Source organism: Odocoileus virginianus, chromosome 4 (assembly GCF_023699985.2).
Source record: "Odocoileus virginianus isolate 20LAN1187 ecotype Illinois chromosome 4, Ovbor_1.2, whole genome shotgun sequence".
NCBI lineage: Eukaryota > Metazoa > Chordata > Mammalia > Artiodactyla > Cervidae > Odocoileus > Odocoileus virginianus.
In genome coordinates, this window is record NC_069677.1 from 37,532,532 (window position 1) to 37,551,876 (window position 19,345).

General features: G+C 39.3%; 1 non-coding gene across 1 annotated transcript; it reads left to right on the forward strand.

Annotated features, from left to right (window-relative positions):
* Positions 1 to 423: 423 nt before the first annotated feature.
* Positions 424 to 530, forward strand: LOC139034880 (U6 spliceosomal RNA). The gene has a single exon (XR_011487459.1). It is a non-coding gene; the product is annotated as a U6 spliceosomal RNA (small nuclear RNA).
* Positions 531 to 19,345: the final 18,815 nt, after the last annotated feature.

Sequence of the window (19,345 nt, forward strand, 5' to 3'; positions counted from 1 at the left end):
CAGGCAAGAATACTGGAGTGGGTTGCCATTTCCTCCCCATGGAATCTTCTGACCCAAGGACTGAACCATACTGAAGTACAAAATAAACATTTGTTTTTTGAAGCTTATACTCCAGTGGAGGAAGATAGTAACATGGATGACTGTTGTTTTCGTTGTTGTTTAGTCCCTAAGTCATGTCCAACTCTACTGTGACCCCATGGACTGTAACCCACCAGGCTACTCTGTCCATGGGATTTCCCAGGCAAGAATACTGGAGTTGATAGCCTTTTCCTTCTCCAGGGAATCTTCCTGACCCAGGGTTCCAGCCCACGTCTCCAGCATTGCAGGCAGATTCTTTACCACTAGTGCCACCTGGGAAGCCCCAGAATGTTTGGTACGTAGTGGTAAATTTTATGAAGAAAAATCAGAGATAAGAAATGTAGGGTGCTCACTTCGGCAGCACATATACTAAAATTGGAACGATACAGAGAAGATTAGCATGGGCCCTGTGAAAGGATGACATGCAAATTCGTGAAACGTTCCATATTTAAAAAAAAAAAAAATGTAGGGAGGATGGCTTGTTGAATTTGTCAGTAAGGTCAGGAAAGGGTTAACTGAGAAAAGGTTAAGTGAGGAAAGACCTAAAGGAGCTGGGGTCCAACCAGATACCTGGGGAAAAACATCCAGGCGCAGAGTAACAGAACAAAGGCTCTGAAGGAGTGCCTCTGGTCTTACTACATGTGGGGAGCAACAGGGAGGCCGCTGAGCTGAGCTGTGTGTGGTGGAGAGTGTCCAGCTCTTTGCAACCCCATGGACTTTAGCCCGTCTGGCTCCTCTGTCCATGGAATTCTCCAGGCAAGAATACTGGAATGGGTTGCCATGCCCTCCTTGAGGGGATCTTCCCAACCCAGGGATCAAACCCAGGTCTCTCCATTGCAGGAGGATTCTTTACCAGCTGAGTCACCAAGGAAGCCCCTGGTGGAGAGTAGGATGAGGAGAAATTAGAAACGAAGTGGTATGTGTGTTGGAATGGGGGTGGTGGGCAGGAATATAGGTGAGAGTGTGTTAATTCCATTATGCCAAGGTGGCTCAAATGGTAAAGAATTTGCCTGCAATTCAGGAGACCCCAGCTTCAATCCCTAGGTCAGGAAAGAAGATTTCCTGGAAAACGGAATGGCTTACCCACTCCAGTATTCTTGCCTGGAGAATCCCATGGACAGAGGAGCTTGGCGGGCCACACTCCATGGGGTCACAGAGTTGGACATGACTGAGCAACTAACACTTTCACCATACTATTATCATACCTATAATAAATTAACAATATTTTCTTATATTATTCAGTGTCCAGTCAGTGTTTAAATGGCCCCAGATAACTTTTCACCTGAGCAAATCAGGGTTATAATATGGTCCATGTGTTGCAATTAATTGAGTTCTTTAAAATCTCCTTTAATCTAAAGTTTTCTCTCTGTCTCTGCCTCTCTCCCTCTTCCCCTGCCAATTTATTTGTTGATCAGACTAGGTCATTTGTCCTATAGAATTTCCCACAATCTGGATTTTCATGATTCCTCACCTCCCAGTCTCAGAACTGTCATCTAACATCCTCTGGCCGCTGTTTTATAGGTGCTCTTTGCTACTGGTTTGGTCATTGTTTCTAGACCTTTTCAGTGAACAGAACAAGAAAATACACTTTTCTTTTTCAAGAGAAAATACTTTAATGAGTTTACACTGATTAAATAATACAAATCCAACACAAGTTCAGGATAACAGGATTTTTTTAACCTCATCTCTTGTATAGCCATATTTCCTTTTCCCAAGCTGAAAATTTCAGTGTCACCAACACCAGTACTCATTTGCTTTACCTTACAATCCACACATAGTAGTCTCAAAAAAGCAATAGCGACACTACTGCCTATGATATGATGACTCTGCAGCTTAGGGTTGTTTTTGCAGTTCTTTGTGTCCTCATGATATATCCACTATGAATGAATGAAGTCCTGTGTTTTAAAGTCAGTGGAGATGATTCATTGCTGTATGGTTGTGACACAGACTGGATCCATGGGTTCCTTTGTTTCATTTTACTTTTGATTTTAAAAGTTTGCTTAAAACCTTTTTCTGTTTTATATTTCTATAAAGTATTTACAAGGCTTCAAAGTCCAAAACAAAGTATGTTCAAAGAAGTCTAACTGCTGTATCAGTCCCCTTTAGTCTGTTTCCTCCTTTCCCCTGCAGGTAGCCATTTAAAAAGGATATTATGATCAGTCGTTGTTTAGTCTCTCAGTCGTGTCCAGCTCCTTGTGACCTATGGCCTGTAGGCTCCCCGCCAGGCTCCCCTGTCCATGGGATTTTCTAGGCAAGAATACCGGCGTGGGTTGCCATTTCCTTCTCTAGGGGAATCTTCCCAACCCAGGATTGAACCTCCGTCTCCTACATTGCTGGTAGATTCTTTACTGCTGTGCCGTCAGGGGAGCCCATTATGGTTTATCCATCCATTTTAAAAGAGATATAAACCATCTGTTAAATGATAGCTTAATGTACTCACTTTTCTCCATGTTACTTATTTTTCCTTAATAATGTCAGGGAGTCATCATTTCCATGTGTGGCCACGCTTTAGTCAACCAGTTCCTACTGATGGACATTGGAGTTGTTTCCAAGCCTTTACTACTATAAATAGCACTGTGATTAAAAGCCTCATGCACGTGCCTTTTCTTATTTTTGCCACTAAATCTTTTGGACTGTATTCCTAGAAGTGAGACTCCTAGGTCAAAAGATAAATGAATGTATAATTTCACTATATATTGCCAGATTTCCCTCCATGAGGGTTCTACTTTTTTACCTTCCTAGTAGCCTTCCTGCTATTGTACCCACACCTTCCGGGAAACAAACTCACTCAGAAGGACAATGCAGATAGTGGAGTGTGGTTCATTACACCGGCAGGCCCAAGGCAGTCTCCTCTTAGCCAAGGACCCTGACTAGTTTTTGTGAAAACTTATATACCCTAAGTGTACGTGCACAAACCCACCTCCCCAAATTCCCTGAAACTAGTCTGAACAAAGGAAAGAGAAAGATACAATCAAAGTTAACCCTGTGATTCATATGCCTTAAGCCTAGGTAGTTAACAGTGGACAATTATCAACAGGCCTGTGGTCATACCCCAATAAGCATAATAGAATGTATGATTCTATTGGGTTACACAGATAATTAGGGTATTCTTTTAGGCGATGGAGAGTCTAGGTACGATCCCTGGGGCTCTTCCTGCCAGGGGCCTGGTTTTCCAGTTGGTATCGTGTTTCCATAGATACTGGGCATATAGCTCAAAGTCCACAGTCCGGCCCAAGATGGAATCCTGCGTTCAAGATGGAGCCTGTTCTGTTTCCTCCTTCACCACCAGCAATGTGTGAAAATGTCCATTTGCTCACAATATCACCAACAGCTTTTATTGTCCGACTTGGGTATTTTTGTCTGATAGGTGAGACATTGTTTTCACAATCGTTAAATTTGTATTTCTCCCATGAGTGAGACTGAATGTCACTTAATAAGTTAAGGATTATTTACATTTCTTTTTTTGTGGGCCACTTCTTTATATCTGTAAGATGTATAAGGGATTCTTGGTCTTTTTATTCTTTATTTTTAGAAGCCCCCTCTAAATTACGCCTATTAAGCTCTTGTCTGTGATTTAAGTTGTAATTTTTCTTTTTCATTTGAATATGTCTTTATGGTGTTTTTTGTTTTGTCTTGTTGAAGTATTATTTTGATGCAATTAAACCTTAATCTTTTCCTCATTGTTTCAGAATTTTTGAGTCAGGGTTAAAAATGTTTTCCTTATTTCTAGGTTATAGGAGAATTCATTGATGCTTGTATGGTTTCATTTTTAAAATTTAGGTCTCTATTCTATTTAGAATTTATCCTGGTTTGCAAATTTGAGAAGTAGATATAATTTTACCTTTCTTTTTCCCATGTGGCTATCCACTTATACAATTTCCCCTGATTAAAAAGTGCTAAAAAAAAAAAAAAAGTTTTGATTAGCATTAATTTTTCTACTTTTCTGGAAATCCTTGTTCGTGGTTATGCTGAAGTGATTGGAGAGTCTACAGGTATAGCTTAAGTGTGTGTCTCTTTTACAAGTTGGATGATTTAAATGCTAGAAAAAGTTAAAGTTAAGTTGCTCAGCCATGTCCGACTCTGTGACCCCGTGGACTGTAGCCTAGCAGGCTGCTCCTTCCATGGGATTCTCCAGGCAAGAATACTGGAGTGGGTTGCCATTTTCTTCTCCAGGGGATCTTCCCAACCCAGGGATCGAATCCAGGTCTCCAGCATTTTCTCCTGCAAATGCTAGAAAGGTCACCTTTAAATAACACGTTGCATTTTATAGAGGAATTTGTCTTCTCTTTTGGTCCTTAAGCAGCCCCGTGTGATAGAATGTTATCTTCCCCATTTGGCATATGAGCAAATTGGGTCTTAGCCCGCTGGCTTTCTCAGGATCGCACCATGCTTCTGTCTCTCTGTCCTCACTCTGCTCCCCCTGCTCTCGGGCTGTGCCACTTCTTCACCACACAAAGCCATGGTCAGGCTGAGATGTAGTGGAGGAACACAAATCCTGCCTCTGCTTGCATACATGGTGGGTCTCCTTGGACACACCTCTGTTTCCTCATATGTATGCAAATAAGTGGTTGGAAATTGGTTGGTGTTTGTCAGGCTTCAGGGATGCCTGCCTCCTTTTGACAAATACAGATAATGTCATGCTTCCCTGCCCCAGTTCTGGTTGCTCTCCCCATGATATGATTGACCCACACCTATCCCCACCAACTGATGTTTTTGGGTGCCTTCCATGCCAAAACTCAACAAAATAAGATCCTTCTTTAACTTTTCCAAATATAAACTTACAATGTTGAGTACAGTTTTTAAGACACACAAGCTCCTTGAGATAGTCCCCTCTCCTGCCATGATGAAGTACTCTCTAAAGCTTTTTCCTGCCTTAGAGTTCTATGATCCAAAGACCTAGACTAGGAATCAAGGATCTACCATCTCAGTTTTGATCAACTGGACATGTTTTCTCCCAAGGGAGGGAAGAAGGGACGTAGACTGCTCTTTCCCTATCTCTGAGGTGGGATGGTGTGAATGACACAGATCCCACATATGTTACAAATGCCGGGTCATTGATTCTGTTCTTCCAGGTCCTATCTTGAGAGCTGTACTATACAATTTGAGAAGTAAACATAATTTTACCTATCTTTTTCCCATGTGGGAAATTCTAACAATACTAATAACACTACTAATGTGGGAAATACTAATAATACTAATAACACTACTCTCAGGAGTATGGTGTTCTCTATACTCAAGGAGCCCACAGTTCCAGTTGGGGGAAGTGGCTTTACAATTTCAGGTAAGTGTGGTTCAGTAGAGATATCACAAGATGCTTTGGAAGCATCTATACCATAATGAAAGGGGAAAGGAGTCCAGGAAAGCTACTGGAAAAATGGCTGACTCTGAGCTATCTTTAAGGCAGAGTGGAAATTAATGGGGCAAGGAAGAAAGAAGGGATTGTAGGCAGAGGAAGGATGGTGATGGTGATTACCACTCATGGAGGGCCTTCTCTTTTAGTCTTTTTCACACCCAACATTTCATCTCCACAGCCATCCTTCACATTTGCTATTATTTCCCTTTTAGTCAGAAAACCAAGGGCTTAGAGTGCTGAACTGTCTCCCTGTGGTTACACAGCTAATAAACTTCAGGTCTATCTGACTTCAGTGGTCATTCCCTGTAAAGGCCTTAGTGTAAAAATGTTTCTAAACTTCTCTCTCTCTGACAGGCAGTTCTTTCTGACAGTGATGCACATGCAGCTGGCTCCATTCAGCTTCTTAGCAGAACCAATATTTTGTTTTGTTTACTGCTTGAGACTCACAAACTGGCTTAAAGCAGTTGTCTGGCACCTATCTCTGTTGTAATAAGTCAATCATGGGAGCTGGCCCACTGCTTTCTGGAAACAGCTTGGAAGATTCTGTACTTCATCACTCCTATACTTTTCATATAGGCATGAAATAAACTTTTACAATGAGACCTTTTCTCTTGCTTTTCAGCTGAGATCCACAAAACTGAAAATAAAATTGAAGGTGGCAAATTTTCCCGCTTCCAAAGTGAGGAGTTTATAGTCTCTGTAGACCTTGCAAAGAGGTGCTCAGGTTCCAATTTTGTAACCTTAGTTCACTATCTACACACCAGGACTATAAACATACCAAGAATCCTGAGTGTTTGACTCAACCTTGAGAAACCGAGGCCTGCAGCGGTGGCCAGAGCAGTTTGCCAGCAGCAGAACAATGAGAGATGCCTAACCACAGATGCAAGAATGAGCAAATGTTTCTCTGGACCGAATGTGATCCATGAAGAAGGACCAGGCCTGGGTTAAATATTTGTCCACTTAAGAGGATTTCCTGGGAGAGAGATAGGACCCCAAACAACAAGAAATTGTGTAGAATGAACTACCAAGTACTCAGAGGCTACTAGAGGGAAGTGAAAGTTCTAAGAAGAGGCACTGCCCATGTCATAAACACTATAAATAAAGATTCTCAGTGATAAATCTTTGAGAAATGAAGATATGTGTTGTCTACTGAAATAGAAACATACAAGATAAAAGTTGTGAATTTAGTTTCATTCATGGACCTTACTGAGGACTATAGTCCAGGAGACAGCCTCTCAGATAGCTTTGAGGAACTGCTCTGAAGAGGTAAGGGAGGAACCATGAAACATATGAGGGGTTTTGCTGGAAAAAAAATGTAGTCCAATGTCAGAAGATTACTTACTGCTATTCAAAAAGAACAGACATCTCTAGTTAATGATTTTAGTACTTTTCTGTGTATGGGACGATGCAAGAACCTGGGCTTATTGAAATTATCCCTTAGATATGAATCTTTACTATCTAGTTTCAGTATAAAAAAGCACAGAATATTTCCTGTTTTTCTCTATCCTGAATTCCTCTGAGAGTGACTGCAATGGCTAATGGCTTGCCCATTGTAGAACTGAAATGGTGGATCATTCTTTGCTTAGAGTATTCTTTGAGATGAAGAATAAGAGTCAGATTTTCTTCTTGTTCAGAGAGCCATGCCACCAAACCATTGCTCTTAATGTCAGACTTTTCAGTCTGTTTCTCTGCCAACCCCTCCATTTCCAGCCCAACCCAGGAACAGCCAGAGGCAACTACGAAGTTGGAGGAGGGGCACGCTTGAAATTTCCTGGCACACAAACTAATACCACCAGCTTTTCTTTTTGCTTAAGCTACACTATAGGCATTCTGACACTGACAGAATTTTTAATTTGCTCATTTTCCTCCCTCACTAGACTTCAAGGTCGAATTTACCTCTGCGTGCCTTCCTATATAAACCAATCCATACAACTTCAAATGAATTCCAAGCCAGATCATTAACAGGATCTTTCATTCATAAATATGGAAGGGTCAACCAAGGATGACTCAAAATGAATAAAACATCAAAAGAAAAAGCGACTGGTTTGAACAAATCAAAACAACTGGCCTAGATATAGACATGCAAGGAACCAATGAAGGTTTTCCTCACCCTAAGGAAGCTTGGATCTCCATAATAAAAAGGCTGACTGAAAGCCAGGCAGAATGAAAGGAAAAGTTCATACTTAGACACATCCTGAAGAAACTTCAGAACTCCAAAATATAAAGAGAAACTCCTAAAAGCTTCCACAGGGAATACAAAACAGTTTACCTACAACAAAAGTAATTTTGAAAGGGATTTTTTCAGTGTATTATTAGATTTAGCAGCAGTAATGTCTAGGTTTTAGTCCTAAGCTGTGTCTCTCATTGGCTGTGAAAATCCTTTTCTATTCCTGGACTTTCTGTCCTCTGTGAATGAAAAGACGATACCAGATGACTTCTGGGATATTTTTCAGCTCTGACTTGCTGCCAATTCTTGTTGCTCAGCTGCAAAGCCAATCTCACCACTGGAGCTTCCCTGGTGAAGCCCACCAGGCCATTCTGCTCAGTGACTGCAGTCTATGCAGCTGATTTTTCTTTTTCTTTCTTTTTTTTTTTTTTGCTGCCTCTCCTTTAAATGGCCATGTGCATTTGCTTTCTGGACACCTGCTGATTCATCAACTCAGCCTTAACTTCTGAGAACAGGAACAGTGTTTTCAAGTATTTGGTGGTGGCTTAGTTAGTCTACTGTAACCCTACAGACTCCTCCATCCTTGGCATTTCCTAGGCAAGAATACTGGAGTGGGTTGCCATTCCCTTTTTCAAGGGATCTTCCTGACCCAGGGATCGAACTGGCATCTCCTGCATTGCAGGCAGATTCTTTACCAGGGAGGCGTTTTCACGTATAATACTCTATAAATAGAAAACATAATAAATGTCTGTGGGGTCCACCTATCAGCAAACTTGTATAAAGATCTGCAGTGGGTCTCGCTCCATACAAAATCATGGAATTCTGAGAAAACCATTTAGATCTTTTCTTCCAGTGTTTATCAGAATGTGTAAAACAGGACTCTAGTTCCATGTGAATATAATAGGTAGTACAAGAACAACAGCAAAACCCATAGGAAATGCGCAGTTAAGCAAAATTGAACATTTCCTCACTTTAGGATTTTTCAGATCTTTATCTGTAAATCTCCATATGTTGATTTACAAAGTATACAGCATTTCCCAAACGTACTGTATCATAGAGCCCTTTTATTTACCCACTCATAAACACATTGATTCCTAGGTCTGTCTACTGGCTTACAAAAAATTCAGTGAATAAGATGTGTAAAACAATACCAGGAGGATTTAACTAGCTATAAGCAGAATGTGAGAAATTCTACAAGATAAATGACCTGTTTCTTCAACAACAAAGAAGTAGCATTAACCAAAGGGGATGGGACTTTTACAGAATAAAAAGATTTAAGAGAAAAATTAACCAAATATAATATGTGGACCTTTTCAAACAAATCAAATGTAAACAGACACTTTTGAGATAAGCAAAAAAAAAATAAAAACAACAGAAACATTGAACATGAACTGAGTATTAAAATTTTTAAGCATTAAACATTTCTAATTCTAATTATTGTTAATTTTACTGGGTGTGATAATGGCATTATGGTTATGTTTTTAAGTTTCTTATTATCTTGTCAATAGTATTATGATATGGGTTGAGAGAGACAATCTAAATGAAGAGGTAAGCTGAAGCAGGCTCAAAGGATTAGATATTGAGTTTATTTGGAAATAACAGGGGAATTGCAGCCTAGGACACACCAGGCTACATGTGAATTCACTGAGGGTTTGAGGCAGGTGGTATTCTTGGGCAAAAGGTGCAAAGAAAGGGGGTTCAGCCAGAGTCCAGGCAGCAAGTTCATTGAAAATGAGGAGGTATTCGTGGTGGATGTTCATTGATCAGGAGTCAGGTGTGGGGCAATTAGTCTTTCCATTCTTCTTAAGTTTTATTTTTCTGACGGGGCATGCCTGAGATTATCCATTTCATATCCTCCCATTCCACTCTAGGCTGAGATCTTTTATCAAGAGATACATACTGAAATATTTACAGGTAAAATTTTTAAATGACTGGTATTTTCTTTTAAATACACACTAATAGTGAGTGCTCTTTTACTTGACATGAACTTTTGTTATTGGCTATGTTGACTTTATAAGCATTTGCTGTCTTTCACACTTAAAATTTGTACACTTTTTGCATGTAAGTTCTTTTTACAAAATTTTACAAAATATTTAATTTATTGGATTTTTTATTTACAGAAAATCCACACAGATGATTTAAAAAATCAGTTTATACAGAAAGGGTATACATGAAAAAGTATGGCTTCCTCCCCCTGACCCATTTCTTCTCTCAGAGGCAACAACTATTACCAGCTTTCATCTGCAGGTATTTTTATATGTGTACAAGTATGTGTGTACAAGCATGTCTTTGAGATAATTCCATGTCAGTGTATATAGATTTTCTAACTTTAATGGTTACATGGATTTCACTATGCATTACACTAGACACCTAGTGCTGGACATTTAGGTGGCTCACAGTTATGGTGACTGTCTTTACCTATAGGTCTTAGGACTCATGGGTTTTGAAATGTTAATAGATGTTGCCAAATTGTCATCCAAGATTTTTATATTAGTTTATTTCTGTTTCTACCCACCAGTATGTATCAGAGGGCTGGAGTTTAACAGTATACTAATGCATAAGTAGTAATGCCCTCAAGAGGGAGATATTTCAAAATAAATGAACCTTTGATTATAACAGTTCTTATTCAAGTACCTTAAACAGTGAGGACATGGCTTGTTTGTTTATAAAATTAGTACTGAGAAATGTCTACTGGAGTACTTCCAGAGCGAAAGGTTTTCCCTTCTAAATGGTGTGACGCTAAATATAAATTTTGGGAAAATAAAATCAGTAAGAAAACTTTGATTTATCCTTATTTAACAAGAAGATTAATGAGATAAACTCAAAATTTTGAAGGAATGGATTTTGATGTCTTTTCTGTCTGACCTTATGTTTGTTGTTGTTTGGTTCAAGACAAATGCATATAATAAACCTTATCCATATAAGCCCTCGTTATAGGACTGCAGTTTGCGTTAGGGAATTCAGGGAGAATTGAAAGCAGTTTCCTCAAGTTTGGATGTTGTCAGGAAGTAGGAGTAATTATGTGAGTAAGTTTCTTTATGAATCTTAGCTAGGAGGTAGAAAAAGTTAATTGGGGCTAAAATTGTAATAATAAAGCAACAACAGTTCCTTATGTTAGCCAGAAAATGGAATATTTTATCCTTTTCGTGGTCTTAAGAGTGTTGTTTTGTCTTTTCTCAGACATGATTACTCAATTGCCTTGCTCTCTCATGGTCACAGAGTGACTTTGTCTATAATGTTAATGTTTTGTGAATTTTTTAATGTTTAACAGAATACCTCTGTCTGCCTGTGTGGTCAGGCCAACTCCTGGTTGCTTTTCTTTTTTTCAAGAGGTAAGGCTCATGAAATTGCAAAGGACATAAAACCCTACCCCCAAACTGACTTAAGTAAAAAGATAAGTCTGGGGCTATACTGTTTATATTTTTATTGATGAAGTAATTGAGGCTCAGAGTGATTAAGTAGCTGAAGTCTGATTCCACAGCCTTTGTTTGTTCGCTGACTACCAGGCACTAAAGTATGGAAATGGAGCTACCAGCAGAGCGTGAATGGATGGGAATGAGCGGCAGGGAGGGAAAAGTTCCGAGAGTCAGGTTGGGATAGAGTAAGAAACAAAATGAAATGAAGATGTGTGTTTTAGGGCAAGGGAAGGAAATGATGAAGGCCATGCTTTAGAAAATTTAGTCTGAAGATACCATGTAGAATGTATTAGTTGGGAGAGAATGAAAGCTGGAAAATTAGCCCCCTCAAAAAAATTAGCTAGGAGACTGTAATAGTTACTTGGGCAGAAGGCACTGAGGGTTTGGTTTGAAAGGAAGGAGTGGGTGTGGATCCAAGAGATCCCAATTTCATTTCTTAGTTCAAATCTAAGCAAAGGAGTGGATCTGCAAGAACTATGACTAAGTAGTTCTGGGTCTTACCTGGTTCAGAAACCAAAACAGCACCGAAAATTGTGTGTGTTGTGTCTGTGTGTTTGCAGCCTACACATGCTTTATAGTTTCACCAACACTCATGGAAATATTCCTAGCTCTATGAAGGGCTGTAATTAGACGTTTTCTCCATTAGATGGAGCTGGTGGCTCAGTGGTAAAGAATTTGGGTGCCAGTGCAACAGATGCAGGTTTGATCCCTGGGTTGGGAAGATCCCCTAGAGTAGGAAATGGCAACCCACTCCAGTATTCTTGTCTGGAAAATCCCATGGACAGAGGAGCCTGTGGGCTACAGTCCATGCAGTCACAAAGAGTCAGGCTCAACTCAGCACAAGCACGAATGAAAGAAATGTCTTTGTTACAAGAGAATTTATGAATTTTATAAAAGGAATGCTTGATAGATGATGAACTTTAATGTGAAACAGAAAAGAACTGCAAATTAAAATGGTTTTTAGAGTAATCATTTTATTTATAATTTTTGAAATATCTAGAATTTTTATGATAGGTACCTTTGTACAGGTCTTACACTTTACATACTTTGTTCATAGAAAGCATATTTAATACAATTTTGTTTCTTGTGACTTTCTTCAAAAGGGCCCAAACCAAACCCTATCCCTGGAAGAGTGACTGTAACAGTCTTTCAGTTAGGATATTTCTCTATACAGGTCCACAATCACTTGTTTGCAATTCTGAAATCCAAAAAGCCAGAGTTTGCAAATAAGAAACCAGGAAGCTCAGTTAAATTTGAATTCTAGATAAACACTGAATAACTTCTCTAGCCCAACCGTGTTTCATGCAATATCTGGGACATATGCTAAAAAGTTATAATATTTGCTGTTTATCTGAAATTCAAATTCAATCAGGCATTCTGTATATTATCTTGTGAGTGTGTGCTAATTCGCTTCAGTTGTGTCCGACTCTTTTGCAACCCCTGTGAACAGTAGCCCACCAGCCTCCTCTGTCCATGGGATTCTCCAGGCAAGAATACTGGAGTGGGTTGCCACGCCTTCAGGATCTTCCCAACCCAGGGATCAAATCCACATCTCTTATGTCTCCTCCATTGGCAGGTGGGTTCTTTACCACAGTGCACCTGGGAAGCCCATCTTAGCTTTTAATGCATTCCAAAGACCAAAGATTTTTTTAACTTACTTGATTGGAGAATGTAACCTAGATTGATAGGATGCTATCTTATAGTAGACTTTACCTCACTTAGTGCAAATATTTGTATGTACAGCTGCAGAAATATTAATATGTTTGATTATGCACACTACCTCTACTGGGAGTGCTACATAATATATGTTACTTGTATCATACTATTGTTTCAAAATCAGAAACGTACTGAATTTTATTTTATTTTATTTTTTACATACTGAATTTTAAAACCCAGTTGTCTCCAAGGCTTTTAGAAAAGAAATCATGAAACTGTGATAACTTTTCTTTTTTTTTTAGTAAGCAAGAAAAATAAGAATACAAAAAGTAATTTTTGAAGGTACTATAAAATTTTTTTTAAAAATCTGAAATTAGTTCATTATGGGTAATACGACTGAAAATAAACTTAATTGCTTTTGAAAAAAAATGTCTTGGCTTTATGCTGCTTCAAAAAAGTTATAAAAGTAATGTAGAGAATAGGGCACCTATGGTTCAAACTGAAAAAGCAAAGGAAAAACCATTTAGTAATCTCCAGCCAAAACAAAATCACCTCAGACTCTGAAAGAGAGGTGGCCATCTTCCCTTTCCTTCAAATGAAACTAACCTTATGGAGGGACACTGCCTGATTTCCTTGGCATTATATTCCAAAACGTGGTTACTTTGCTATTTAGAAAATGCTTAATTTTTCTTAAATCTATCTGCTTTTAGCAGATATTTGATAGAGTCACTGTTAATGACCTTAAAAGAATCACTCATTAACATTTTCACAAATACACCTTTACCTCATTGAATATCTATTGATTTTCTTCTCAGTTTCTATTTCCAGCTTAAATAATCTCAATTCCCTTCAAGACTTTTCTACTGTAACCATTTACAAACTTTTTAATTATTATAAAACATTTAAAAAATCTTATATGCATTAATGTATTAAAGTCATAATATATAGGAGGATTACCTTTCTGTAGGCATATTTTATTACATAAACGTTTCCCAGAATTATGTGCCAAAACACTCTCAATGTTTACAATGTATCTACTAGGTTTTTTTCTGGCTAGCTCTTTTTATACTGAATCAATTTCTTTCTGATAACTTTGAAAATAGATTTTTGTATATATTATGTAGACATGTATATATACATAGAGAGAGAGCACTAAGTTTGATAAAAACCTATTTTGCATTTATCTTTCAGCTTTCTAAAATAAGCTTAATATTTTATTATGTACCCTCACATTGTCAACAAGTTGGTGATGGTTTGGGGCACTAATTAATAAATAATACTAGTCTTTCAGTTGTGTATTTATAACATGAATCATATCCAAATGGTCTTTTTAGAACCATTATATGAAGTGGTCTGTTCACAGTGAATGTCAAAATAAATACAAAAAAATACATTGTATGATATAAGTACACTCAATATATTTGTGATCACATTATAGGAATGATTTTGTATAGTTACTTTTTAGTTAAGAGAATGTAATCATCCTTCCCACAAACATAATTTTTATTGGGTACCTCATGTAGATTTACCATAATTTACTTAAATAATTTCTCTATTATTGGACATTTTTGGTTATTTTTAATTAATACAGTATAGTAGTGAACATAATGTTTTGTTTTAAACATGTGAGATTCTTTAGGATAGATTCCCAATTGTTGAACTGCTAGGTAAAGAATGATATATATTGCCACATTTCTTTACAAAAGGATTATGTCAAATTATATTTTATTTTTTATTTTATTTTTTTTCAAATTATATTTTAACAAGCAGTATATGGTTGTGAGTATTAGGATCTTAAATGCAATTGTCAGGTACCTAAATAGGATGATCCCTTTCTTATCACTCTTTGTTATGACTCTTTACTCAAGATTTTTATTCAAAGATAACTACAAGCATCCCCTGGAAATGACTAAATCCACCCTTGGAATGAATGATATGCAGTTTACTAAACCCGATATTGATATATGGGTTTTAGTTAATATGGAGTGAGAAGTACAGAGAGTTTCTGATGTTAACTCTGATCCCTCTTCATTAAAGAATGGTGAGGCTAATCCAACATGGCAGCGTGTAGACAGAGCCTGTGCCCTTCTTTGGAGGCAAAAAAGTTAAGGATGAACAACCTGCTGTCTCTCCCTTATTAAAACAGCATCAAGTTTCCTAGTGGAACTCATCGGGCCTGTTCCCAAACATTCCACTTCTCTCTGCACACGGGATGAGATTGTACCTTCCCAACTCCCTTTGAAGTTAACTGTGCCATGTGACTTGCCAGAGCCAATGAAACAGGGGAGAAAATTCACAGCTACACTTCTGGGCAGCAGCCGTAGGAGGCGGTCTATGTTCTGCCGTTGCCCCTTTTTGTGCTTTTGTGCTTGTGGAAGCACATGTTGCGATGGCATCTCCACCAGCCTGGGTCCCTGATGGCTCAGTGAACATCCTTCCCAATCTGTGACGGATATGGAAGTGTAAGTGAGGAATAAGCACTGTTTTAAGCCACTGAGATTTTTGAAATTTATTTCTGCATCAAAATCCAGCCCGTTCTGACTGATACACGTCTTTCAACCCAGCTGCATATGGGAGAGTGGCTCTTCATCCCCCAACCCCCACCCCCATCGCACCTCCCCCACCAAAGGGCCCATTCACTGTTATCCTTCTATCTCCAAGGGTTGCTCTCACCTCAGGCAAGTCAGTTTCTTTACTCGATAAGGACTGATGATAAAGGTGCAGATTTTCTGAGTCTCTTTTTCTGTATTCCTCAAGTTCAGATTTTAAAGTGTATAATCCTCACCAATTGTATTTATTTCTACTGCCCCAACATACAATTTATTTACTACTGCATGCATCTTTATAAGGGCTTCCCCGATGGCTCAATGGGTAAAAAAAATCTACATGCAATTCAGGAGACACAAATTTTGGAGATTAAGAATGTGTGGCTTCGTGTTACTCTGCATAAAAGCTTGGTACCAAAATGCTTTCTTCTTTTTATCTTATGCGGATGGGTAGGCTGTGTAGGTGACCAATCATCGCTTCTTTTGAGAGACAATCTCAAAGTTGGACTTGACCTTGAGATGTTTTCCTTCATTATTAGGACAAAGAGACAAACAAAAACATAAATCATAAAAGCCATACTGTATCTGTAGCTGCCTGGATTTTGACATCTGAGTATTTCACACTGATTTATGTGAAGGTTATCGAGACATCTTATGATTGTATAAGGAAATAGACATTGTATGGTAGGTTTTTTAAGTAATTTATTTTTGTTGCGCTGGATCTTTGTTGCTGCACGTGGGCTTTTTCTAATTGCACAGAGCGGGGGCTATTCTCTAGTTGTGGTGCATGAGTTTCTCATTGCTATGGCTTTTCTTGTTTTGGAGCACAGGCTTTAGGGCTCACAGGCTCCGAAATTATGGGGCATGGGCTGAGTTGTTCCGTGGCATGTGGAATCTTCTCCAAACAAGGATCAAACTCGTGTCCCCTGCATTGGCAGGCAGATTCTCATCCACTGTAAGACCAGGGAAGTTCTGTATAGTAGATTAGAATGATGCTCTGGAAAGATAGAGCTGGGTTGGTACCCTGGAGTTCCCTCAGTGCAAACCAAGGATGCTGAAACTTGTCTTGAAGACTTGCTATGAACACTTAGTGTGGATGTAACAGGAGAAAATAAAATCATGACTCATAATCTCCCTTCATTTTGTAAAGAAGACCCTTAACTTCTTGACAACTGAATATATAAATAAGCAGGATGGAGATGGGGCTTCCCTGGTAGCTCAGCTGGTAAAGAATCTGCCTGCAATGGAGAGACCCTAGTTCAATTCTTAGGTCAGGAAGATCCCCTGAAGAAGGGATAGGCTACCCACTCCAGTATTCTTGGGCTTCCCTGGTGTTTCAGACGGTTAAAGAATCTGCCTGCAATGTGGGAGACCTGAGTTCGATACCTGAGTAGGGAAGATGGCCTGGAGGAGGGCATGGAAACCCACTCCAGTATTCTTGCCTGGAGAATCCCTACAGACAGAGGAGCCTGGCAGGCTGCAGTCCACAGGGTTGCAAAGAGTCAGACATGACTGGGCGACTAAGCACATCTCAGGTTGGAGATGAGAGACTGGAGGAAGGAAAGGGAGCTGATGGGGCTGGGGGTTCTCTGAAGGATGAAGGGCGACAAGGAAAACCCCAGCTTTGCTGGCAGCAAAGCTGAAGAGTGACGGAGGAAAGACAGAATTGGCTTGGATGTTTGCTGCCGTTTGTCGAGAATGTGTAATATACGACCTCGTTTCTATTTCCCATTTGAAATCTGTAGTAAGAAAAATCTTGAAGTGCTAAGAATGACTGTCTCTCTTGTGCAAAATGAGGCAGGGCATAAGTGCCCACTGGTGCTGGGTAAGACAGAGATCCTGTGAGGTTGAGTGACGGCCTACCTCTTCATTATAAAGAAAACTACTGCACTGCCTGGCAGGTCCAGGAGTCAACCCCCACCCCCTCCACCCGTGCACTCATTGTCTGAAAGAAAAGAAGATGTTTTGTGCCAGGAACAACAGTGGACATTTATGGCATCTGAACAGTCATATCTGCAAAGATCTGCGATACAGCAATTAGAGACTGAAGTAGCAACATAATTAAAGAAGACATTGTTTCTTGAAGTATGAGACTCGAACAATTGGAGACAGAAAGACTAAGAATTTAAGCACAATATAAAGAAACAAAATGTTGGAGTGAGGCCTGAGACTGGCACGTGATTCAGTCCAGCAAGGGGCACAGAGCTGTATCCCTGAAAGGATACTGAAAGAGGCTTTGAGAATACAAGATTAGATGAGACCATGGCTTCCCTAGTAATTTCTCTAATCATTTCTGATTCACAGTTTCTTCTGCAACCTAGAGAGAACAGTTTGGGGATAATACAGTTTTGTTTGCATACTATTTATATGATATTGCCTTTGTTTCATTTGAGGGCTTTTTTTTCTTGGTAAAAAGCATTTAGTCAACATGAAAGGTTCAAAGACACACCTCAAAACCCACTACCCAGAAATCACGTGTTAATATTTGAGCATCACTCAGGATTTGTCTAAGGATACATAGTAGAAACAATTTTACAGCATTTTTGTTATCTAGCTATGTAAGTATTGTGTGTTATATAATTATATCATAGAAAGTGAAGAGGAACCAAAGAGCCTCTTGATGAAAGTAAAAGAGAAGAGTTAAAAAGTTGTTTTAAAGTTCAACATTCAGAAAACTAAGATCATGACATCCAGTCCCATCACTTCATGGCAAAAAATGGGGAAACAGTGGAAACAGTGGCTGACTTTATTTTTTTAGGCTCCAAAATCACTGCAGATGGTGATTGCAGCTTACTCCTTGGAAGGAAAGTTATGACCAACCTAGACAGCATATTGAAAAGCAGAGACATTACTTTGCCAACAAAGGTCTGTCTAGTCAAGGCTATGGTTTTTCCAGTCATCATGTATGGATGTGAGAGTTGGGCTGTGAAGAAAGCTGAGCACCAAAGAATTGATGCTTTTGAACTGTGGTGTTGGAGAAGACTCTTGAGAGTCCCTTGGACTGCAAGGAGATCCAACCAGTCCATCCTGAAGGAGATCAGTCCTGGGTGTTCATTGGAAGGACTGATGCTGAAGCTGAAACTCCAGTACTTTGGCCTCCTCATGAGAAGAGTTGACTCATTGGAAAAGACCCTGATGCTGGAAGGGATTGGGGCCAGGAGGAGGAGGGGATGACAGAGGATGAGATGGCTGGATGGCATCACTGACTCAATGGACATGGGTTTGGGTAAACTCTGGGAGTTGGTGATGGACAGGGAGGCCTGGAGGTTCATGGGGTTTCAAAGAGTCGGACACGACTGAGTGACTGAACTAACTAATGTCAATATAAATGTTACCAGATCTTCTTTTAAAAAGCATAAACACTAAGTAATTTGAAATTAGAACTAATGTGTGCTCTGGGAAACTCTGACATTGGGGGCTTTGTTTAGAGGTTTTTGGGGCTCTGTTTTAAACTTTGAAAGTGAAAGCCACTCATCTAACTCTTGGTGACCCCATGGACTGTAGCCTGCCAGGCTCCTCTGTCCATGGAATTCTCCAGGCAAGAATATTGGAGTGGGCTGCCATTTCCTTCTCCAGGAGATCTTCCCTACTCAGGAATCAAACTGGGGTATCCTGTACTGCAGGTGAATACTTAACCAGCTGAGCCACCAGGGAAGCCCTTTTAGCACAAGTAATTTTACTTGGTTCTTCTTGATTAAACACCTAATAAAATTCTTAGAAAAGACACTTAGGTACCTAACCTAGATGAATACAAGATTACATCTATGGCTATATTTTTGAATCCTAGATGTAGAGTAGGTCAGTAGCCATCCTTATGAAAGCTTATCTCAACAAAACTCCTTTCTTCACAATTGTACACCAGTATGTATTAAGCATGGTGAAGGAAATGGCAAACCACTCCAGTGTTCTTACCTGGAGAATCCCAGGGACGGGGGAGCCTGGTGGGCTGCCGTCTATGGGGTGGCACAGAGTTGGACATGACTGAAGCGACTTAGCAGCAGCAGCAGCATGTATTAAGCAACATAGAATTTTTTTCTACTACCCTTCCCCCAAATTATGAAAGTGATAAATACTATACAAACAATACAAAATGGGAAAGTATAAAGATCATACTTAATCCCATAAAGAT